At 41.9% G+C, this 26,932-nt stretch overlaps 1 protein-coding gene across 2 annotated transcripts in view; it reads right to left on the reverse strand.

Moving 5' to 3' along the window:
- The window catches only part of RPTOR (regulatory associated protein of MTOR complex 1), a 204,205-nt gene that overhangs the window by 87,949 nt on the left and 89,324 nt on the right, over window positions 1–26,932 (reverse strand). The gene's annotated exons all lie outside the window — the stretch shown is intronic.

Here is a 26,932-nt window from a genome sequence, read left to right on the forward strand (position 1 = left end):
ATACATATTTATAATCAAATCAATGTCACAAGATATCTTTTTATAGCACTTACTTATGTGAATATTGGTTTTACACCAACAAATAACTAGACTTCACAGCAAAGCAACAAACACAGAACAGCGTGCTCTATGTATACAAACACAATAACGAACACATTAAACATAATTATATTTGTTCAGCTGGTTTTTCTTGCCACTCTAAAATCCGTTCATTTACTGCTGCAGTTATTTCTGGAGATTTTATTAGGACGGAGCTAAGCTCGGACACAATGGATTCAGTAAAGAATTACAGAAATAAATGTATAAAGGGAAAACCAGCAACTTTATTTCATTATAACCAAAAAGATTACATAATATAGCCTGGTGGTTGTGTATTTTGTAAGAAATATATGAACAAATCATTATTTCGTGTCTCCCAGCTTAGTCTTGTTCGTGGCTTCTTTATCTGCCAAGATCATACAGGACAGCAAGGTTTGAAACCATCCGAGATTGCACTTCTGAGATGTTTATCGACACGTCAGGATTCACAAACATATCAAGATAAGAGTGAAACTACCCAATTGCTAAATTTTGTGTCTATACTGTATGTAAACAGCTTTGAAACAAATTACAGCAGAAGTTTATTTAAAGTTAACTTCCGTTGGCCAACCTTCGTGGGAACAGAAAAAGGTCCCTCAAAAACCTGCGTTGTTTAGCTATAAAAAGACTCTGCAGAGCAGAGTCCACTTTGACTTCTTTGGAAGGAGACAGAATGTGACGGCAGATAAGAACCATGCGGCCCATCTAGTCTGCCCAATTTTCTAAATACTTTCATTAGTCCCTGGCCTTATCTTATAGCTAGGATAGATTGATAGAGTCTGGAGAGGTTGCAAAAAGCCACGGAATCCTCCCATAACCAGCTGTTGCTCAGGAGTTATAATTTAGTTCCTGTTTGTGGCACTTACCACTTGCTGCTTATTCAATGTGCTTTCCCAAGCCACATCTCTTCCCCAGTACTTACCTATGAGGTCAGGTCTGGGAATTCGGTGCCTATATCGGTCTAATACAAGAGGAGGCAGGAAAAGAAGATCGATGCTAGCATGGAGAATGATCTCCTGCAATACGGCATTCATGGTGTCAGTGGTAACTCCTACCAACGCAGACCCTTTAATTATACCAGGGAAACTCTCACATAATAAAACTGAGTGTAACAGGCAAGCAAAGAGTTAACTCAGATAGAACGAGGCTGTCTTAGTGAGTCTGTGGTCACAGTATATTTATATATATATCTATATAAATGAGGGTGTACATTTGTGGCTGGCTAAGTAAGGCGCTGCAGAGTTGATGCAGTCTGTCCATTAGTGGGTGGGCATCCCCCGAGCTAAATGCACAAATTGGCAGAGAATGCCAAAGCCGGGACTTTCCAACGCCACTCTGCGTATCAATTCATCGATCGTCTAGAAATAAACCTCAGCTATCAAACATTAAACACTTACACTTAAAAACAAACTTCTCAGATGCATAAAATACTGCAGCGGTGATATGTTTTGTTTTTTTCCTACTGTTCAAAGTTTAGGAAAATATACCAAAATCATTTTATAAACTGGATGTAAGCACAGACATTTGGTGTCATTTAGAAATCTGCTATCTAGCGACCACAATGTGATGTTTAGACAATAAACCCACAGGTGATACAAAGGGGGAGTAATCTGGATTTCTAATGATAAGAGGCTTACTCCTATCCAGACGGTCCTTATTTGAACAATAAAGACTAGGAGAGGGTGGGTAACTGTGCTGTTTCTGGGGCATTCCTGTGATGTTCTGTCCTTGTTCTGCTTACAAAGCTGATCAGGCGAACGCTTTTGACCTGTAGATGTTAAGAATACAGATTCACATAACTTAATTAGGCTCTAGGACAATAATTTCCTCTAGAATGTCACAGCTCTCCCACGGCAGGGATCCAATTACCTGCAAATAGTGCCTCATCACAGGCAACCGGATTATCAAGCGCTTCAGACCACTATAACACAATAATGAGCGCACAGCAAGCACCAGCATTTAAACCTGGTGTTTTATTAAGGAGGACGGATTCATTCAGAATATTGGCAAATGCATGTAAAGCAGGTCGATTGTAAGCTCTGTGACACACTCCCTGCTGTGTTTAGGAGTTGAACTCAATGGCTAGTGACACAAATTAGGAACTATCCTTGGGAACAGATGTGCAGTACACCAACAGGTTGAAAGTAGCTATGGGGTCAATAACAAAGGCCCTAGTGTCACTGACCACTTTTTGAGTTGACAATGGTTCAAATGGATTGTTTCTCCCTATTTTCATCTTGGGCCTACTGTAGTTTGTAGGTAAATCCCATAATTCTGTGTACAACCTATAACAGGTTTTACTGCTCGTTTTTATGAATAATGCTGCCAACTAAAATGAAATTAAGACGGGGCAGGATACGGAATGTAGATCGGGTCACGTGTTGATCCAAAGCCTACTATGCAAGTGCTAAAATGAGCAGAGGATAGAAAAGAGGGACATGGGACTTGTAGGCCTCAAAGAGGGACTGTCCTTCTTAAATAAAGGAATGTCACCAATGTGGCTGGAGTGACTGAAAGTTTGTTGTTTGGGAAAGGAAAATCCCTCAAAAAAACCTTAAAGTATTGAAGCATGATTTGACAGTATGAACAATGTCCAATAATGGGATGTCTGCTTGTGCTACATGGAGCGACCGCTGCCCAGCTAGGTGCCCAGTTACTGTGTGTCAGGAACTAAGAACCCCCCCCAGAAGGATTCCTCATTTCTGAAACTTCACACGCACGCTGCATCGCAGTACGCTCAGAAATATACACTCCATACGAGTTGAAAAGTCTAATGCAGGAACACAAAGCTCCCCCGAGCCACCTAGCAAACATGATTAATAAGAATTGTAATATACTGCATAATTTCCCGAATGCTGGGACACAAAATGCTATTTAATCTCACCTTTATTGCTCAGACTTGCTGCCGTGCAGAGAAAACCTTTCAATCAAAACTTCCATCTCGCAGAGAACAACCTGTACAGTCTTCATCCACGCCTCGCAACCCAGGAGGGGGGTAGGAGAAGTGACGACAGGGAGACAAGTTGCTAAAGAGCAAATTTGGATGCTTTCAATTAGCCAACAAACAGAATGAATAATTAAAGATATTTTATTTGTTTAGGACACGCAAGATGGGTTTCTGTTTTTGCAAGTAAAATAAATAAAATAGAAATGAAAACTCTAATTTAACCATCTTGATGTATGATGTAACAGTATGTCACTGCATTACGTTATACCTTATGTCTAGCAGCTGATCCCCCCCCTGCTGAGCAAGATAGCCGAATCAATGAATCTGGACAGAGCTCAAGATGATTTAATATTACATTTTACTAGAAGACAGAAAGCTAGAGTGTTTAATATTGTGAATCCTGTCCCATATTGGCTGCACATACTCCAAGTCACATTTAACCATATTCTGCTTCGCCACTGCCTTCCCACATCCAACACACTAAACTTAGAATAGATCAATTTTCTCTTTCAGCACTCAACGTTACTGAAGTCCTGCTAACAGAAGAATTAACCCATAAATCGCTGCTTCAATTTAACAATACCAATAAATATCCAAAATGACACTGGGCATACATAGAACATTCTGCTTTGCTATTCTTTTGAAGCAGTTTAGACCGGCTTTTTCATTTCTCCCATCATATAGACGTCATCTTCCTTAATGAAGCAAGCTAGTATGTATATATACACCAAGCATCCTTCCAATGATGGCCCAGGCATGCATATGTTAATTTAACTCAAACAAGTTACAAGAATTTCTAGGTTTAGAATGGAACGAATTTCCACTCAAGAGAAGTCTAGCCCTAGTCGCACCCATTAGTGGCCCGAGGCTTGTGAGATCACAGGAGACAGCTTTGAAATAAAGTAACGAGGCTGAAATGGATAGTGGCTGTGCTATGGTCACTATCCGTTTAAACAGCAGTTTTACTCATCCTACAAAATGAATAGAACTAGATGACATACGTATGGTGGACAGAGGTTTACGAAATAAGACCAGAAACTGGTGGAAGCACTTCCTGGTCAGATAGACTTCCAGATGTTGATACCTGATGCACAAATGTATCCACTTTACTATTGCTTGAGACAAGTAATTTCATTTTATAGCATAACCTATAAATACATTACTTTAAACTGAATCCAGCCCTATGTATTGTGCACATTTACCAGCGAAGATACATTACCGTCAACGGGAAAGTGAGAGAAAACAAAAGAAAAACAACAAGGACGCTGAATTTCAACATTTGTGACCAACAATTTCCATTTGTAAGGAATCTGTCACAGAATACAAAAGGTCAAGAAAGATAAAACATGTTCTTAGGAAACCAGCCCTGATCAGAGTTTCGGCAGAAGGATGTGCAAATAAATGATAGAGGTCAGACTGTGTGAAATAACGTGAAACACAAATATAAAACCAGGAAATAAATACAAACCTAGGGAGACCTGGATTATGAAGGACAGAATTCTGGGAAATTAAGTTCCACAAGAAATGGAGTGCTAAGATGTGTCACTTATTGGACAAACCAATTAACACCTACCGCCTCGGCCTCTGAAATGTTTAAACATGAAGAACACTCCCTACAAAGACATCACAAACACTTAAGTAGCTCATCGGCCCCTGGGCAGGGCACTCACAGAAACTGATCACACTGAACTTTACAGGGACCAGTACAGACACCTGGGATGGAGGGTCTCCTGCATTACAAAATCTGGGCCATCAGTCAATATCAGGTGATATTGTTAACAAGTTTCCAATATTATAAAGGACTGCACCCCTTCACTGCTGCCGACATGAACTGCAGCAATGTGCACCCAGCACTTTACAATCCATACTATATGAGAGGTGGTAGAAACCAGATTGCAGATCATAACAGGTTACCAGCCCCCGGGGAGGCTACAATTTTTGCCCCCTGCTGAAAGCAAGTCAGGATATACCTCTCCTCACCGGACCTCTCCCCGGCCGCCCTGCAACGTGTCACTGCTTGCCTCTCTTCCATCTCTGACTGGATGTCGTCACGCTTTCTCAAACTTAACCTCTCTAAAACTGAACTCCTTGTCTTTCCTCCTCCTAATACTGATCCTCCTCTCTCACTCTCCCTTCAAGTCAGTGATATCCACATAAGTCCATCCCTACAAGCGCGCTGTCTTGGCGTCATACTTGACTCTGGTCTCACCTTTGAGTCTCACATCCAGTTTGTTGCCAAGTCCTGTAGGTTCCAACTCAAAAACATAGCCCGCATCCGCCCCTTTCTTACGCAAGATGCTACCAAGGAGCTTGTCCATGCTCTAGTAATTTCCCGCATGGATTACTGTAACCCTCTCCTGATTGGTCTCCCCAAAAGCCGTACTGGCCCGCTACAGTCTGTAATGAATGCTGCAGCTAGACTGATTTTCCTATCCAGTCGGTCCTCTCACACCTCGCCCCTCTGCCAGTCCTTACATTGGCTCCCTGTATCCTATAGGAGTCAATTCAAAGTGCTAACCCATACATTTAAAGCACTGAACAATTCCAGCCCCTCTTATATCTCTTTACTGATCCAGAGGTATGCCCCTCCTCGTACTCTCCGCTCTGCCCGCGACCACCTCCTGACCGCTGCTCGCACCCGTACGGCCAACTCACGCTTGCAGGACTTCTCACGGGCGGCTCCTCTCCTATGGAATAACTTGCCTACTGCCATCAGACTCTCCCCTAGTCTTCAATCATTTAAGAAGGGCCTTAAATCCCATCTCTTCAGGAAAGCGTATGGCCTCCCAGAGTAATCTCTCCCTTACATACCTGTCCCTATGGGATAGTGCTTTGCTCTCTCCTCCAACTCTGCTTCACTCCTACTTGACATTTCCTATCCTAATGTTTCTAATACCCCACTTCCTATAGACTGTAAGCTCATTTGAGCAGGGTTCTCTTCAACCTATTATTCCTGTAAGTTTTCTTGTAATTGTCTTATTTATTGTTACATCCCCCCCCTCTCAAAATATTGTAAAGCGCTACGGAATCTGTTGGCGCTATATAAATGGCAATAATAATAATAATAATAATAACTCAAAAGAGTGGTGATTGCACGATAAGAAAACCACTATAATCCAATCCGCAATAACCCAAGCTAAGAGCAACTATCTATCTAGAAGTCCCAGAGCTGGGGGTGCCTGTGTGAGTGTTTACCTATAATATCAGGCTACAACACTGCAATGAACTTTGCTATGGTTCCTCAATGAGCGCTGAGTAATTAAGTGATTAAATCACTCTCCCCTCCTTCACGTTTCCTCTGAGCCTAATAAAAAGATGTCGAAGGCTCCCATCGGCCGGCAGCTTTGCAGGTGTTTGCATACAATATTAGTCCATGCTTGGTGGCACAATGCCAGTGATTTAGGAAACGCTGCAGATCTGATGGCAGCGTATAAAGCGACGCGATGTCTGTTCCTGCTCACTAAATCATTACAACTGCGCTTTAATCTTCCCAACTGCTGGACAGAATTCATTATCAGACTGTAGCTGCTGTCTATGTATTGACAGCCATGCACACCGTTAGTTTGTGAAATGGGCTGCGCTTTTATTCGCCCTGCCCACTGCGCTTGTAAACAGCCGCAGCTCAGGTTCTGTATTGGGGCCAGTAAGAGGGAGTAACTAACAGCAGGCGTGTGACGTACAGAGTTCTGTATGGGCAAAGGAGGCGGTATATCTTCCTCATCAGATGTGTCGGAGAAAAGGGGCGGGCTAATAGCAAAATTATTACTGCAAATTGCCGCAGTTAGAAGTAACTGTGCAGGGGACGGGGCAGGAGACCCGGTACCTTAACATCTGCAATAAGCAGAGCACTTAGTGTGCCCATTGTTAAAATGCATGAAGTGTCCCTTTAAGTATTCAGTAATAAGCCGTATGTCTATACACCTCTCAATATTGATTTACTTGGACCATTTGCGACAGTTCTAAGACCAAAACAACCACAAACAATATTTCTATCCATCCAGTTACGATGTCCAGCTGATGACCAATCAGGGAAGAGCTGCTGGAAGACTGAAACATTTTTTTAAGCCAGTCTCCAGATTGTGGTTTCAAACTTACGTCTGAATATCACATGCAATTCCATTAAAAACATCCTATAAGAAATGTTCCATCCAGGCAGCCAAGTGGATCTTAAGAGTCCTTTCACAGAAATATAATTTCCTGTATTTTCTGGAGATTACCTTGTGTCATCTGCTAAAGGACCTCAGGTAAAATGTTCCTCAAACAGTTTGGTGTATTGATCTTGGACTGAGAGCTTCCTTTGTAAATAACCTTCCCCTGGCTTACCGTCTCTCATTACCAAGATACTAATTCTACTGAATGTTTCAGAAAGTGAAGGGTACTCCAGACTAGTGATCATCGTATCAGCCAGATAGTGCTCCGTCTTACTCAATTTGCTGACAACGTGGCAACTCCAGCATGACTGAGGGTGACAGGAGTTGTGATTGATAAACAAAGTGACAAGATTACATTGGAGGCGATAACTGATAGAGATATTACAGCAGTTTTAAAATGTGGCTACTTAATCCACCACTGATTTTAGGTTTCAGTATATCATTTATTGTATAAGTCTTCCTAAACATCTTGATTCCATGCGTTGTGAGCCAATCATACTCGTAGCCCCCAGGTCACATCTGGCAAGCTCCTAGGTAAACGTGGCTATTTCTGCTCAGCTGCCGTATAAAGGCGTTTTACACGTGAAATGAAAATAGCGAGCAAAACGCATTATGAGGGCGGAAACATTTTATTTATATGGCTCAGCTGCAGCTTAAATGAGTCTCAATGCCGTGTCTGCAAATGGACATAGTGAACATTTTGTAAAGTTTATTTTAGAATCTTGTACTGTGCGTATAATACACCATCAATGCGTCGCAATTCACCAAAAAGAATCCCAAACCGGAGGGTTTATTTTTTTTTTATAAAGAGACTGTTATTACACAGGATTTAACATCATCCCAGAACGGTCGTGGCTGATTGTATTTTATAACCAAGTGTGAGTGCAGCATTATTATTATTACACTACAGTGTATAATAAACAAAAACAGCACACACATACAAATATACATAATTGCACTTTTATGTTTTTATTTGAAAGGAACACGAATCAAATGCAAAAAAAAGTCCACAAATTATAGGCACAAAATGCAACATTTGCTGCCTGTGCGCCATTAACAGCCTCCGGCAGTACATGCAAATGAGCAGAGCATGTGAAATTCATATATAATAATGAGATCATCAGGTTTATCGGAGATAAGGAAGGCTGAACTTGATGGACGCAAGTCTCTTTTCAGCTATGTAACTATATTATTATAATGTATTATGTGTCACCATACTCTGTCACTGTAGGGGGGGGGGGGACACCTGATTATAACACTGAATTTAAAGAGTCAAAATGTTCACAGCGTTACGGAGAAAGCATTGTGTACGGACCTAGTTCTGTGCATTTTAATCACACGAGAAATACAACTCTGTAAAATCGCTAGAGATATCTACTCTCAATGTTAAAGTTGACTGAGCGAACTAGCAGGGGTGTAGCGAAGAGTTCAGAAAAAAAATAAAAGATTTACTGTCAACTCCCTCCACAAGTGAGAGTCAATAGGGACTGTACAGGGCTTTGGCTAACCATGGGGTAATTTATAATATTCTAAAGATTGATCTTTAGGGGCTATAACTGCCTGAATGTGTAAAAACCACTCAGCCAGGCTTTCAATCAGGAAGCCATAACTCACAGGTTAAAAAAAAAAAAAAAGGGTTAATCCTAGAGGGACCTGGCACCCAGACCACCTCATTAAGCTGAAGTGGTTTGGGTGCCTAGAGTGGTCCTTTAAGGGGTTAATGAGTTGAACTGCAGCTGGCAGAAAATATTTATCCCATAAACCTTTGCTGGACCCCATAAACTAGAATAAGAGGATCCCGATTGGTGAAAAATATCTTTCTGTGAGGGAGGTGTATGTCTGCTTCTGATAATTACAGAAAAGGGGAACTTTTGGGGGGCGGAGCCTGGCATCCAAACGGAGCGGTTGTGCTGCACCTCAGCTCCAGCTCAAAACGGCACAAATTGGGGAATTTACCCCCCAAAAAACGACACAAGCACATACTGGAGAGGTGCCACTAAGTAGGGAACACCCGGGTGACACTTGGGTGCAAAAACGAAGCCTGTAACCCATCGAGACCCTGCATTGCCACCTGAGGCCTACCAGAGATCGGGCAGTGGAGAGACGGCCGCTCACCACGCTGCAGACCTGAGTATGGACTCCCAGGGGTTCCCAACGCCTACCCCCCCCTTTGGACCGATGGGGGTTATCTCGGTCCGGCATGGACAACCGGAGAGACAAACGGAGCCTGAAATCGCAACTCACGGGAGAGAATCTAAAGAGCTTCCAAGCACATGGCCCACTTAAAATGGCGCCGACAAACGAGACAAACCACATACAAGGGACAACCATGGCTTTACTACCGCAGCCTTGGGAGAACACAGCGAGAGCCACTGACTACCTCGCCGAGCGTACAGATTACTCTGCAAAGCTGGATGAGATCTTCGACAGCTTCTGGAGAAATCTGGCCCTGCGTCAGCGACAACAAGCAAAGCCTCGGCAGGCTGACAGCCCACCTCATGTCACACGCAAAATGGCCGCCGCGCCTAATGGCCGTCCCAAGCGCCTTCCTAGGCCGAAGACCACCCGGAGTAAACCTCCGAAGCACCGACCACAACGCCGCAGGCTTGGCCGCTGCAGGCAGCGGCAGAACACCCAAGCGGATAACGGCGCCCAAAGACGGGAAGACCCGGCCTCACTGAGACACAGAGTCAGTGAAGAGCAGGTGCAGGCCTTCACAACGACCTGGGGCTGGCTGATGGCCATCGGGCAACGGCGCCCCGCCGCCTCCCCGCGGACTCCCATGGATGGGGGTGTTACCTTGCCAAGCAAGGGCATCAGCTGATAATGGACTCCCGACCCCAAGGACACTACACGGCTAAATCAGCAGTGATCAAACCGTGCAACAGACCTTGTAACGTACTGTAAGAACTTACCTGTACAAGCATAGCTAATGCATCATATCGCTAAGACACTATAGTACAGAGATGTCTTTATGTTTCTTGCAGCATATTGTCTACCCTGACTATTGCCTTACCTACCACCTAAATGTTTAACAATTTTTAGGCCTGAGCTTATGCTGTAAATGCTTGTTTAAATCCTCTTGCACACACTTCAGGATAGGGAACTTAAGCCTGTGTTTAAAATGCTCACATGGAAACATGCATGTCGAGAATTAACCTGTTCGCAGTTCACTTTACTTGTTTTAGTTGCTGGATAGAAACAGCTAAATTGTCCCTGTATAAATGTATAAATGTATAACTGCATAATGTAGAACCTACCTAACACGTGCTTTACACAGCTCTGTTAAATTAACAGGTTACATACTAGTCTAAACATCCCTGAGAAATCCCTGATCTTAAGTTTGGCATTAATTAATAGCTTGTTATAACCCATGCCGTACCATAATAATCACTCACCTGATACTACTAAAAGCGACAGTTATCCTGATGTATTTCTAATAGTCTACTAGACCAATGATACATCTGCCAAGCTTAGCGTGTTCAACCTATTACTGTTATAAAGCCTGATATTTCTATGTTTTTACTCAAAATGTATATTGATGTTTCAACGTTATATTAATCAAGCTGGATAACCAAGACATTTATTATAACCCACCTGTTTGAATAACTCAATGTTCTAAGCTTGTTTAAAAAATATAAAATGAGGCGGATAACTCTAGGAGATTTTGTAATTTGTTGTGATGATATTAGCCTGTGTAACCCCTGCAAGTCTCCCTCTCTTTATTCTGTACCACCATAACCATATGCCTCAATAAAAGAAAGATTGACAAAAAAGAAAAGGGGAACTTTAAAAATGGTTGGGTTGTTGTTGTTTTTTTACAGTATTATCTATATAATGCATTAAAAAAATAGGGGGTCAGATTGTAACATTAGGTTTTCTTTAAATTCCTCCTTTTGTTTTTATCTTCCCCATCGTTGTTCTTGTGATTTATCTGCTTAACAGAACCTGCTCTTACCCCAAGGCACAGGTTATTCACGGTTATTACAACAAGATCACTTGGTGTAATTGGTCCATACAGATAAACCGTTCTACAGAAGCTAGTTCTATGGTTGTAATGTAAAACACACACACACACATCTCCGTTTCCCCGGTGGAATTCACCCATGCCTCAAGATCACCTGCCCAGAATGTACTGCAGGGGTCACCAGCTTTTTTTCTCCATTAACTTGACTTTGCACTTTCCAGCCTTGAATTTTTGCGATGCTAAACCCCCAAATGAGGGACAGAGAGGTGTCTGACACACAGTAATCAGTAACACGCGTTTCTGAATGAATTTCGCTGCAGGTTAATCCAGACACAACGTCTCCTGGTTAAACACAATTTTACTGCTTGTTCCAAAAAGCTCTTAATAGAATTTGCAGCACTTACCTCACCTCACCGGGTGCGCCACACAGACCCAATTGAAAAGGAAATACATTCAATGACTGTCTGAAATCCCTCTTCCATCTCCTGCTACCAAGCCAAGTCTTTCTAAATCCTTACCACCTCAGCTGGAGAGCTATGCAAGCTTCCACTACTCCGGCTCAGTAAATCCAAACTACCTTCCCTTCTAATCAAGCCTGACCCGATATTTTAATTAATTCCCACAAGGTTGTGTTTAGGATGTCTTTAACACGCAGGTACGTAACATCTGTCAAACGTGGAGAAATGTAGGTAACAGATGGTGCACTACCGAAACATCATAGAACTTATTGTAAATTTCTGCAGAATCCGGATATTAGAGGTTCTTACACATGAAATTCATTAGTATCTCCAGCAGTGACTTGAAGACTATAGCACCCACAGGTAGCTACACACAGAAAGCTGGGGTCGCGTTTGTTTACGTGGAGAATGTGCTAATCTGATGTACAGACAGGGTAACGTAAATGCACTTAGAGACTTTATCTGTAATGTTTCTTTAAATAAAAACACTAAGAATCTCTCAATTTAAAACTAAAAAGAGTGGAGCTGATCAAGGGTAGGAATAAAGCAATAACAGTGATGGTGACATGTGAGTAGAAATGGTGAACTTCGCGATGGGGGTAACGCTCAAAACCGTCCGAGAGCTTTTGAAATGAGAGCGTGGTGAGTAGGATTTACGGCCCGATGTTTTAGAGAAGGGGATCAGACTTCAACTACAATTTCCAGTGGGTCAAAACGCAGGCCCCGATATAGCTCCTTACAAATTAAATGGCCTTAGGGGTGAGGCTGGAGGAGTGACCAGCTGGCTGCTAATCCAGGACATTTGAAGTGAAGACTAATAAACTTTTACAAAACGGCAAATCTTTTTTACAGACTTTATTTACTGTAGTTTGAAGACATTGCTGTGCAGCTCTGTTATACACAATATGCTGATAATATTAAGTTTTACGAAAGGAGGGAAATTAGAAGATACAGGGATTTAGTTCCCAACATTGTGACTTTCTCTCCTAAAGCGGGACACTTGAGTGCTATGCTCCTAATGTAGAGACTGAGTGAGCTGGGCGCATGTTTATTAGGAGAAAGAAGAGGTCACCGGTATGAGAAAAAAAAAAGTGGGATTAAAATGACTTCCAGACTCAATTAAACCAAGACGATACATTATCCTGCTAATTGTACAATTCACATAATTGGCTGTGTGACACATGAATCGTACGCAATAAAAATAAGATGCTGCACGTCCGTATCAAAACCGAATCAAATCCCCCAGAATTGGTGTCTACAGGTTACCCAACACACACGCACACCACCGTAAAGCTTAATAAAGCAGGTCCGTAACAGCGCAGACAATCGCCTCCCCGAATAAAGCTGTGTGCATCGATTCACACTTAAAAAGAAATATATAGAGAATGCAATCATTTGCATGTGAATAGTAAAACAACAATGAAGACAAAATCACTTTTGACTAATAAAATACTTGACATTTACATTTATTTTAAACAAAAGTTCATCCTATTGAATAGTACATCCGGATTTATCAGCTTAACTCTGCAATCACCAGCAACACGGGGCGGGATGCAGAGATAGTAAATGGAGGGTAGATTCTATTTATTACAATAGTTATAAAGGGTAGGCCCACAGAAAACAATATAAATGACACATAGAAAGTTCTTACCTGGTAAAGGCGAGCCCACAAATAGTGACATTTGGGATAATGACCCTCACAACGAAAGGGGGTAGGAACACCCATAATACAACACTCTAGAGCAGGGTTAGGCAACCGTTTAGTAGTACTGTGCCAAAACAAAGTCCCTTGGTGTGCCGGTCCTAAATGTGTTTTTCTGTTTAGTTGTGTATGTTGCTTGTTATTTATGGCTGCTGCAGTTGCTTTGTGACATTGTATTTGTGTGTACGTGGGCTGTTATATTGTATATGTTCAGCAGTTTGTGGCATTATGTATGATAACTATGAATGTGGGCTGTCTATAAGGGAATTGTGTGTGAATGATGTGTTACACGGTGTATTTTGTGGTGTGTGTGTGTGTTAGGCTGCTTGTGGAGTTGTGTGCATGTATGTGGATGGTTTGTGGTGTCAATGTGTGTTTGTGGAGGAAGTGATCCGATGCTGCAATGCTTAAATTGAGGATTGTTCCTCTCCACCTGCAATCACCGCTTGGGTCACACTAGCAGATATCCGACGTCCCACACGGACTCCTTATAGGATAGAGCCTGTTTGGTACTCAGGGCTGTAAGGCTGCCAAAGCCAAAGGTTGCTGGCCCGTGCTCTAGAGGCCTAGAGAAACATGCGCCAGAGGACTACGAAAATAGTAGAGACCAAAGCAAGCACATACCAAGAAACCGGCACCTCGCGGCTTTCCCACTCTGCAAGGAAGCTAATTTCCTAACCAGTCCATGGCAGCATCACAAATTGGAAGCTTCTCCCCCATGGAGAACAGGACAGACTGTTCACTTGCTGACTAATTATCACATCCCTTGACAGGAGCCATTGTAACAATATAATCAATGTTATTCACTTCACTTGTCAGTGGTTTTAGTGTTGTGGCTGATTGTGTGTATACACACACAAACACAGACAGACGAGACGCTCTTTATATGGTGCGTTTGCGTATCTCTCTTAAATCATTGTAGGACTTTCAAAACGTTAAACAATGTGAATGCTCACTGCCCTTGTAGTTCCAGTGGCCACAACGGGAAGGTTTCACAAGCTCTACCCCCCACTCCTGCTCTCCTTACAATTGTCAGTGAGGGTAGAGACGGGAAAGGTGACCAAGTAATTAGGTCTGGTATTGAGCAGCTTTTCATGACTCTCTCCATAAGCGGTCACACGTGCTTTTCTTTTGATGCTGTGGACACTTCAACACCTAATTAAAAAGTAAGTACACCGACTGCAGCAGCGCGGAGTGCGCCCAACTGAACCGAGTCATCATCACCAAGACACACAACCTTCATGATGAACCTTCGAGAGCCACAATGCTACAGACAAACCGGCCATGAAAGGTGTATGAAGCTGCAAGGACCATTGGCAGACAAAGTGAAACAGCACTGGTTCTGAAAGTATATTTCTACAGACGGCTTAAATTAAAATACTACGTTTATCTCAATGTTCTACTATAAGACATGGTGGATCTGGACTGATCAGTGATAACTTACTATTTCTCTTCTTGTCCTTAGACCATTATAACACAAAGCTGAGCCTTAGGAGCCGTACCATGTGTGAGGTACCAAAATGTGGCTAGAGAGGAGATTTTACCATTTTAGTGATCCAATTCAGCACTTTTTTTTTTTAATCCCAGCTGCTATCAGTGAGCCCCAAGGATACTAAAAACAAGCCTAATTGCACCCAACGGAAGTTAGAAAAACAACACGCTTGTTCTTAGAGAATAAATCAGGGCTCTTCTCTAACACTGCATTCTAAATTCGCCACGCAAACGGAATAAAGGCATTCGCAGCGCCACAGAATTATCACTTCAAAAAAGGTTAAATACACTACCATTACATGTGTAAAAATTGCCGGTGTGACAAATAATTTAACACATTATGAAGACTTATTTAACCCTACTGTTCTGTTCTAGTATAACAGGCCTAAAATATTTACAGGCCGCTAGCTATCGGTGGGAAAAGTAACCCCTGGTTAGTGTGCTATGGCTTGTAGTATATTTAAGATACTGCCAATAGCAGAAGATTTAAAATTTAAAGCCCTGTTTACTTAATTTGGGGTTTAGTGAATAGGCCCCATTAAAGCTCACAACCATTAAAACAGACTATGTAAAAATACAATAAGACACTGGAGGCAAAAAACGTTTTCCTAACACTATTAATCTGCTACGTTCTCTACGAGCCGGGGCAGATATGCAGGATAGCATTACTCATGGAGATTCCCTGATCAAAGTGAATGGGTGAAAATAGGCAAATAAATAACATTCAGGAAGAGATTATATCCCTCGAATTGTGAACCCAGTCAATTTCTCTCTCAGATAGATCTCACCGCCTGCACTCTGCAATTTAAACGGTGGTGGACGCAGCACTATTTCAGACTCGCTCTGCCAAGATTCTGGTGTTTAGTTTTATTACAGGCCTGGAAATGAGACTTGTAATTGGTGTAATAAACAAATTTCAAATGTCAGTATGGGTTCCTTTGTGTCATCTCACAGCAGTAATATCGATCAAATACTGCCAGCTACCGCTTAGACTAGTGTTTGAATGGTGATGGGTAAAACTAATTGAGAAAGGCTTTACCGAGTCTATACCACCCAAAAAAAAAAAAAAGTTACATATCCGGAGGCTGTGCCAAGGCTCAGACAATTAGCACCACGATTATTATATTATTTGTGGGTTTATTTTAGCTTAATTTTGAAAAACTACGCACAGTCCTTTACATGCAACTGTAAACGTGAATTGTTTCAAAACAACCATATGTTTAAAATGATGTTACCTACACGTTCACCCACAAAATGGTTAACTGCAGCAGCTGTACAAATTTGAAAAGCAAGCAAACAGTGAAAGTGCATTAAAAAAAATAAATTACTTGATAACACCATCTTCTACGCAGCGTTATCTGTACCGCAAGTCAGGACCCTAAAAAACTTCTAATTCTCACAAATTAAACCCATTTAGACTGCTGAATAAACATAAATATCTAATAGTAATAAGTTAATAGATCAGGCATAATGACGGAGATCACAACACGATTTATACATAAACACCAATGTCTTACGTGGTGGGATCTGAACACTAAATGGCACTTTGATCCTAGGATGCATTTTGGGGAGGAAGACAACAGACGTGTTCCTGTAGTCTAAGCCACATATTTATTCTCATTATTAGCCCATTAACAAAGCCATTATCTGCACACATTGATAGATGCAAAGCACAGTATAATTGTCACACTGGCTCCAAAAACTTCATTACGTCTAAAGATTCTTCTTCAGGTTCAATAACAAGGAACTAGTCCGGTAATAAAGCATGCCGTTTGCCTGGGTGGTTCTAAAAACTTGCTCGACTTTAGCTACTGCAAACCAATACCTTCCTTAACAGCCCGCAATATGCTAGCATAGTCGTAACCTGGCACAAAAGGTCGAGATGTAAAATAACTGACCAAATAAATAAAGGGGAAAAGATTGCCATGCAGTAATCTCCTGCAAATTTAATGAGCCCATCGCTGCAGAAGGCAATGGCTTCTGACTTATGGAATGAGAGCGACTGCCTGAGCACAGGGGCCTCTGGTGATCGACGCTCGTTTACAGTTTGTCACCAACGTAAAAACCTCGCTAACCGAGAGAAAACATACAGGGGGAGAACAGAAGCAAACTGCGAACGGAAAGAGTGAACTGCAAGCACGCACACCGTGTTCCTGGGGAGAACCACAAATCCAAAGGAATAGTCACTTGGATTCCAATCGCAGACTCATGGATGAAGGAAGGATGACTAGCTCTGCACATTCACTCACAATTAATGCAATATCTGCCCCTACTATACAGAGATTAGTAAAATCCTGGTGTATGCAAAGCAATCTTTCATTTATTTCTATCACACACCTTTCATGTTCCGAACGACCTTCTACTGCAATCATTTCTTTTTATTCCTGCCTCTGATGTCCTGCTATTCAAGACAGCCCATCAGGGCCGACGCTACCATTAGGTGAATAAGGCATTTGTCTGGGGGACCGGCCTGTTGGGGGCGCCCACCAAAAGGTTTTGCTGGTGGGCTGCACTGCACCAATCTGGGGCTGGAGTGCTGGGCGAGCGGCTCTTTAGCCACCCACCCAGCGCAGCCATTAATCTGCTGAGCTTGTCTCCACATCCCCCGGGAATAGCACTCTGCTTGCTGCAAGCAGGGGGAGCCGGAACATGACTTGGTATCCCGGCTACACCTGCCTGTGAAAAAATGTAAACACTATGCAGGGAGCAGGAAGCAGTCTGTGCTCACTGTGCATGGCTCTCCTGCACCCCCCCCAGCAGAAACAAAGAACACTTCCTGCAGGCTGAATGATGGTCCCCTTCTCCATTCACATCACCTAGGGCTACGCCAATCTGGTGGTAAGGGGGAACTGATTGTATATTGGTGTTGGTGTTTGTTGCCAGTGTGTGTTAGTGAGTGTGTAAATGACACTGTGTGTGTGTATATGTCAGTTATTGTGTGTGACACTGTATGTTAGTGAGAGTGTGTGTGTGTTTATGAAAGTGTAAGTGAGGGGGTAGCAAAATGGATTGTTGCCTAGGGCAGCCCCGGCTCTGCACCCCATTCTAGCATAATATCTCTCTAGCAGGCCCCAAATCCAATCCGAACATCTCCTGTCCCAATTCTTCCTGGCATTGGAAAGAATCCCCCATTATATTTTGCTTATTATTTTGCATCGCCTGCATGAGAGACTTTTCACAACCAATACACTAGACCATTTTTAGCATTAACCGCCCCTCTCTAGTCGCTGAGAATGTATGGAGTGGACGCGTTACAGAGATTCATGTAAAGCACTCGCAGTAACGAGGGACCAATTCTAGGAAATTAGGTTAAGAAAACAAGATACTTTGGTTGGGTTCTAAATTCTAAATATAGGTAATCAAGCCACTAAAATGCTTGAAAATAGTCATGCCCCTTGGTGACAACCCACAAAAAAATAAATAATAAAAAGTAGAAAATGTTAAATGCGGGTAGCTTTAACTAAGCCACGGTGTTCCTGCTCTAAAATATACATTCTCCAGTAACTGAATTTAAGTTCTAAGAAATGAATGTGTGTTGTAATTAATTGTAATCCACAATTAAAGAATTTCAAAGGTAATCAATACAATTACTGCCGGCTTGAATCCATCAATTTACAGGAAGAGTCACAGTGGCAGGACATGCATTGTATAGCCTCCAAATGTGTCAAAAACTCCTATTTCATCATAATTTGTTCTACAAAGATCTACAGTGTCCTTGTATTGTCCTCATTATTTTGTGCAATAAACAGTGTGGCTCGTCCATTGCTACAGCCACCCCTCCCCTATCTATCGGCATTGTGAGGACTACGTTACCTACCAAGCACACATTCACATGGTCCCCCCATAAGTCCACTCTCTACAACCCAGGCTCCGAAGCTTGTTAGCTCTACTTTTAATTGTTGAAATAAAAGTGCTTCTTGAGAAAATACTCTCTGAAATCATTAAGTATATTATTACCAGCCCAAGGTTCATGCAATACATTATGCAGTCCCAGACAGTATTATGTGCTAACGTTTAAGTAATCTCCCTATCTGGGGGAAAGCCAAAAAATAGCAATGATAAACTGCTAACTGCTGCTCAGATAGAGGAGCATGACCAGGTTTGGAAAAAAGAACAACTTTGTTAAACAAAACATTTCCACTGATCGGCACATTTCCACTTTGATATCTGCCAATTTGCACAGAGGTGTAATTTGGGCAAAATAAAATCAAAGTGCAATCATTTGGATCAGCGATTGCTCCTCACTCAATAAAAACTTCATCGACCAGACAGCAGAATTTCATCTGACTGCAGCATTTTGCAGATGGGAAGAAAAAAAAAAAAAAAAAAACATTGCTTGTTGGCGTGTCCTTATCCTCCCCTATTGTATTTCCACACGGCTCTGCTTCGCGAGCTCACAAAACGCACGCGCTTTCCCTGCAGCATTACAAATTTATGGAGCTGCGTGGCAGAATGAAGCAGAGTTCGAAATTTAATTGTGAGGAATAGCTCAAGAGCAGGAAACCTATTTAAAGAGATGAATACAAAATATATTAATATAAATTCTGCAGATTTCAAAATTATATTAAGGTTCTGCAAAGCACAAAAAACATTGTTCGGAGGCAGCATTACTACCGCTCGCTGAAATCCACATTTGCTCGAAGTTTCAGAACAAAAACAAATTCAGTGTTCATGCAATCCTCTAGTGTCCACAACTAATAGGAAATGAGGCCCCGAAATTGACAGGATGTTGTGTTGTGATGTCAGGATGCACAGATAATCTGTAGAAATACAAATCTCATGACCTCTAGCCAGATTAATGCTGGCAGCGGATCATGGCTGGGGCTAATCACCCTGTGGCTCTGTGACCACTGTTAAGAGGCAGCAAGTATTATTGGCTACAATAATACCTCCTCCAGCTGCTCCAGCAGTTAGTATACACAATATAGACAGACGGCTTAGGTCCGTGTTTGCAAAGGATTGTGACAGGGAATGGCTCTCTAGTACGGGAGTAGACATTGTCAATACCCACTGCCTGTAGAAACAGAAAAAACGTTCTTGTAGGAAGCAGAGAGATCATTTAAACAGCTTCTTCTGGCTTATGTTTGTAAACTGCATACTGCAAACAGCGCGTACTTTGTCACGTCAGCCCTGATAGCAGCCCCTGATCAATATGTCTTATTTTTCATCCATGGCTCTGCTTTATCACTAGTCATGTATTTGCCAAGATATGGAAAGATGTCTGTCCCACGGGTGATGTGTCATCCACAATGAATTGATGTCAATAGCAAATACTCCGTATATTGCTATACAATGATCTCTATTTTACAGACCAAAAATATTCATCACATGGACTAAAAATCAGTGCACCCTGACCTGGCCTGTTTGGAGTACTATCAAAAGCTCATTGAGAGAGCTCGGAAGCTAGCACAGAATGGATTTAAACCAATTATAATTTCAGACAGAGCGCATACGCGTGGGAGACCAGGTACAGCAGATTGAAGCCGTTTATTATAGTCCAAGAAGGTAACATTTCATTTATGTAGCTCAAGGCTCATCCAATGCGGATTGAAGACGTGAGGATGTGTGGAACGCCTCATTAGCCTGTAACTAACAAGCGTTCAAACGTTAACAACGCACACTGTCGCTTACCTTCGCATTACACTGCAAACCATCCCAAAACCAAAAACCAACCTAGAACATAAAATAAAAAACGCAGACTTCAGGGGAAACAACATTCTTTTGAAGAAAAAGCACAGTTTATTGGAACGGTGGCCACTTGTGAGCTGTGGCAATAGGATAAGCCCAGTGTCACAATGTGCCATTGCTGTCCAGGGTGGCATGGCTCTGTACAGGTAATTCGGAAGTGAAATAAGGAGCATGGCTGTGAGTTTAAGGAGCGCATTCACTGGTTTTTGTCCGACTCCTAGACAAATGTTTGACATAAAATTAAGGTACAGCCACCATATTTAACTGTAGTAATACAATAAACATAGTGGTTATGTAGAATGCCCCATTGATATTTATAATGAACCCTTGAGAAGGATGTAAGAGTATTCGAGGCAGAAATTGGAACATGAAACGGGAAGAGTAGGACGAAAGGGTAAAACGTGGAATCTGGAAGATCCCCTACAGTTGACAACCCTTCAAAATACAGATACCCACTAACCAATCACAACATTCTGTCAAAAAATAAAGTGCAATTGGTTTCAACCTCTTCAAACTATGCTTTTTGCTAATTATTTTTGTCTTCCTGAGAACAAAGTAGTTAAAAAAACGATGTATTTTTCAAAGTCGTTCCAGTGCTCCCCCCTGCCCGCACTTTGTGCTGCTCAATAGAACAGGTACATAACACTCACCAGTATGAACTGCTAAGCAACCGCTCACAAACCCAGCTTCTTAGAAACAAGGCTATATTGTTTGCAGTGAATGTCTCCCTAGCTCTGCCTCTCTCCACAACAACCCAGCAGGCCCTTTACCCCCAATGCTCTGTGTTGTAGCAGTTACCGAATATTTGATATTTTCAAAAGCCAATCCTCCTCTACCACAAATTCAAGATACTTATTAAAATAAATAAAAATACAAAAAATACAAAAACAGGCCAAGTGCTTGTTTAAATATTTACATGGGGAAAACAGGCCACCATAATGTGAACATTGTTTTACTGCAGACGGCACATCAACTTCAGTTTATTGCTGCAGGAGAAAGTCGAGGGCCCTACGGAGTGCAATAAATGCGGACGTGCCTCGCTTTACAATGCCACCCCGGCACAGACAATCTCAAGCCTCACACATTATTTTCCCCACATTAACTCCTCACTGTCTCTGGGTAATGCATCGGTGGCACATGAAGGTGGGTGTGGCAGCCAATCAATGGGTTTAGGATCAACAGGCAAGCAGTGAATATACAGTGAACAGATTATGCCAAGAATAATCAAGTGAAGCTGCACACCCTATAACTCAGCCAAGAGCGCCCTTCTATACCAAACCAAGAACCAGAATGCAGCTCCCAATTTATCTATTTAATCTGCTCTGTTATTAGCTCGCTAGAACCTGCAGCAGCCTCTTGTGTGTGATTAAGTTCAATTTACAGAGCATGATATTACAAACTTCTCAATAAAACACAATGTGCTCTAAGATCGGAGTTAAAATTAAACAATTTTTTCATGTTGGTTGCATGGGTCACAGACAGAGGAGGTGTGGCTAAAGCTGTATTTAAAAAAACAAAACAAAAAAATAAAAAAACACCAAATCATAAACTTGATTTAAAGGGACACTCCAGACCCCTAAAGAACTTTAGCTTGCTGAAATGCTTTGTGTGTAAAGAATTTTCCAAAAGGGCAGATTTCAATTACGTCCCCCTGGCTGTCAGACAACCCGGAAGTAACAGGGCCGATTGTCGGATTGTCAGCCAAGGGAATGTAACAAGGTTAGTTTATAAAAATCTTGCCTCAGTGGAGATAAACTAAAGAGGCAGCAATTGCCTAGAGAACCCTCTTGCAAAGACTTCTCATTGAGCTGCATTCGGAAGTCTGTGATTGGACAGCCACATAATGTCTGGGCGGGGTTAGAAGGGGAGGGCTTAGAATGCAGACAAGAGATCTGATAAAGGACCCAATGGGGAGTGGGTGGATGGGTGCATTACTGAATGTGTGCATGTTTTCATTGAAGCAAATCTACTAAATAGTGATTTTTGCTTTGTATTTGGGCAATTTTTAACTCTGAAATGTCATAGAATTGATGTATATGCCAAAACTGATTCATTAAGCTAAAGTTGTTTTAGTGCTTAGAGCATTTCTTGAAAGGGACACTATAGTCACCAGAAAAACTACAGCTTAATGTACGGTATACAACTTAATGTAGTAGTTTTGGTGAGTATAGTCAGTCCCTGCAGGAAAGAATTGTGACACTCTTGATGCCAAGGAGGCAGATTAGGGGCAGAGCAAGCACCAGCAGGCTGGAATAAAGGTAAGATTTTACTATATTTAGGGCATCACGAGGACTAGATAGTGATTATAACACTATAGAGTGAGGAATGCACATTTGTGTTCCTGAATCTAGAGTGTTCCTTTAAGTATGGAAATTAAGGAAGTACTGCATTCTAATCCAATATACTAATGAGATGTAATTTTGTATTAAGAAAACCACAGAATCAGGCAGAAAGCAAACAGAACCGGTGAAGTACACAAGAGCAGGAGAACAGAATATTGCCGGGCAAAAAACAGAACTGAGATCAGGACAAAATATAACCACGGATTCTGGAACCACAAAAGGGCCCAGCATAGCCCCCCTTAAATAGGGAGGTTCTGCTGGCTGGGAGAAATAAGATTAGAAAGTAGAACGTGTGATATGCTCAATTATCCTACAAAAGCAATTACAGAAAATATCAAATGGTCAGAATCAAACCGGAAACTCTGTGGAGCCTCCCAGGATAACATATTCCATAGTGGACAGCAGTAGAACGTGGGAAACAGGGGTCCATATCCCACCAGGTAGGTTAAGGTTTCCAGACAATTAATCATTTTACGTCGAGCTAATATTTAACAATGCAATGCGTACCGTGACCCAGTATCAGCTAGAAACTGAACAATGGACAAACTACTAAGAAGAAAAGATAATACAAAGTTAGAAGAAGAAAAACAAACATTTTATTACAAAAATAATTAGGCAAATCTGAACCAATTTTCTTAATTTACAACCTCTTCAACGATAAATCACCATTTCCGTTCTCCCTAATTATTTCTACAACATTCTGCTTATAACAAATGGATGAGCGCTCCGTAACGGAACGAACGGCCAATGTAAGCTGACTTTGTATAATGCATCTATTTGAATGCCATGGCACAGAGGGTCCGCTGGGTTTCTAAATTTTAAAGAAAGTTTGATATATTATGTACACAGACTAACACACACTATGATCTCTATGGTTTGGTTAAATTGTGCACACTGAAGTCTTATGCTGAAAAACGAATACCACTTCAGTTCATTAAATTATATCACCATAAACAGCTTTCTTACAAGGCTTTCAATCTAGGAGCCAGCTAAAAAAGTTAGGATGACAAAAATACAATTCTTAAAGGCATACTATACTCACCAGAACTACTACAGCTTAATGTAGTGGTCTGGTGTCTATAGATTGTCCCTGCAGGCTTTTCAAAATAAATTGTGCCTTTTCAGAGAAAAGGCAGTGTTTACATTGCTGCCTAGTAACACCTCAACTGGCCGTCATTCAAACGGTCCCTAAAGTGTCTCCTCTGCATGGAGGCGCTGAACGTTCCCCATAGAGATGCATTGATTTATTACATCTCTATGAGGAGATTGATGATCTTAGCTATGGAGGCTGGCCAGCTGCAGCGAGACTGGCATAGCGTTAGAAAAAGGGTGAGTATCACCACCATTCCAATGCGATCAGAGGGGCTGGGGATTTAAACACACCCACCCAGACAGACCGACAGACCCACAGACAGACAGACACCCACCCAGACACACCCACAGACAGACACCCACCCAGACCCACACACAGACAGACCCACACACAGACAGACCCACACACAGACAGACCCACACACAGACAGACCCACACACAGACAGACCCACACACAGACAGACCCACACACAGACAGACAGACACAGACAGACAGACAGACACAGACAGACAGACACACAGACAGACAGACAGACACACAGACAGACAGACACACAGACAGACAGACACACAGACAGACAGACACACAGACAGACAGACACACACAGACAGACACACACAGACAGACAGACACAGACAGACAGACACACAGACAGTAATATTTGATACACTCAAATGGATACACACACAAAGATTCATAGATACACACAGACAAACAGGCATTACAGATACACACACACATAATAAATAATAAACACATAATAATAATAAAAAATAAAAAAAACACATAATTTTAGCCACCCTCCTGTTTCCTACCATTTGGGATCAGGGGGTGACTTCCCTGGGACTGAGCAGGAGCAAATGACAATAGGTTAGTGGGGGCTGGCTGCGGCCGATGGGAGCAGCTGCCGCTGTTGCAGGCTCCCCCTCCTCCTGTCTCCTCAGCCTCGTGCAGATCTCTGTGTGCCAGGAGAAGTAAAGGGAACTGTAATAACTTCCTCCCAGAGCGCAGGAGAATGGCCCTGTGGAATGGGAGCCACAGCTTTGCGCAATGTGGGTTAGCGGGCTCGGAGGAATGCGGGCGGCAAGCCAACAGTCTTTAAATGCTGCCCTTTTAAGCTTGCAGTTCCCCTCCGGGAGGAAACGAGACGACCAATCCCAGGCGCCAGTGCAAAATTCATAGTCGCCATGGCGACCTGGGATTTGTCAAGCCCTGCTGTAGCCCCTAATTTGTTTATAATGTGCCAGTTACATGAATGCATCGGTTAGAGAGCCTAGTTTATTCCCCAGGACTTTGATAGCTTGATGCCAGATGTATGGTGTATGAAGGGATAGTGTATAAATGCACAATCACACAAAAATAAAGTGATAATAGTCCAAAAGCAGCTTGAACACCAATACGGAGTCTCTCTTTTCCTATCAGAAAACTGGATAAATACAGGGGGGTAGTTAACGCTGTATAAATAACTATAATAATAGTAACACATGGCTCTACCCTAGAATTCCACTCCATCTGTAACCAGCTTTGTGACTCTTACTGGATGTTAAAATAATTACAATTTCATGTTATCCTTTGTACTGTAGACTACCTGTTACTGACCCTTTATTATGCACCATGCTCTAATAATCCCTTGCTGAATGTGGTTGGGTAACCATTTTTAAGCGTGTATTAATTCAGTGCATTTATACGCTATAAACAGGGGGGTAGGTGCAGCACTTCAGTAATCCTTGACAAGGTATATGTGAAGAGAACCAGAGAAGAAATAATAGTGTAGTATTTAGAACTGTAGTGGTGATAAGTAAAATAAAAGATGTGCACTCACACTTTCCTGGAGCTTCAATACAGCTCCAGTTTTATGCACCTGGGTGGAATAATCCCCGCCTATGGATCAAGTGCAAAGGCAATTCTTCGAGTTATAGGTGTGGTAGGGGGTATCGTGTAATGGAGCCTATGCAAGGAGAAACGCGTTAAGTGTATTGTTTCTAACGATTTTATCACTATTTTATTATATATTGTATTACTTTTATTATTTTGTAATATTAAAGTATTTTTTTTAATTGGACCTAACTTTGCTGCTGTTGGATTGTTTGGAGCTATATCCCTGGTGGGGATCATACCTTTGGATTGAGCAAACCGGAACTGGCTCTTTAGCATGTGAGTAGGTTTAACTTATTTATTTTGGCTTACACTCCTTTTTACGGTGTACACTATTGTGGTTCTGTTTGTTTATCTCCACATATATATGGACGGAATAATTAATATTTACACCTGTATCCTTGAATGGGGATCATACCACTTCAAGCGCTATCAGAGGAGCAAGGTTTTACGGCTCCATTACACGATACCCCCTACCACACCTATAACTCGAAGAATTGCCTCTGCACTTGATCCATAGGCGGGGATTATTCCACCCAGGTGCATAAAACTGGAGCTGTATTGAAGCTCCAGGAAAGTGTGAGTGCACATCTTTTATTTTACTTATCACCACTACAGTTTTAAATACTACACTATTATTTCTTCTCTGGTTCTCTTCACATATACCTTGTCAATGATTACTGAAGTGCTGCACCTACCCCCGTTTATAGCGTATAAATGCACTGAATTAATACACGCTTAAAAATGGTTACCCAACCACATTCAGCAAGGGATTATTAGAGCATGGTGCATAATAAAGGGTCAGTAACAGGTAGTCTACAGTACAAAGGATAACATGAAATTGTTTTAACATCCAGTAAGAGTCACGAAGCTGGTTACAGATTGAGTGGAATTCTAGGGTAGAGCCATATATTACTATTATTATAGATATTTATACAGCGTCAACTTATTCCGCAGCGCTTTACAATATTATGAGAGAAGTTACTCTGGGAGTCCATAAGCATTTCTGAACAGATGTGTTTAGAGGGAATTCTTAAACAACTGAAGACTATGGGAGAGTCTGCTATATAGAGCAATCAGTGGGAACATTCCTCTGATTTCCATAGTGTTAGCTCCTCATTTACACAGTATCAGGAGAA

Source organism: Pelobates fuscus, chromosome 5, assembly GCF_036172605.1.
Source record: "Pelobates fuscus isolate aPelFus1 chromosome 5, aPelFus1.pri, whole genome shotgun sequence".
NCBI lineage: Eukaryota > Metazoa > Chordata > Amphibia > Anura > Pelobatidae > Pelobates > Pelobates fuscus.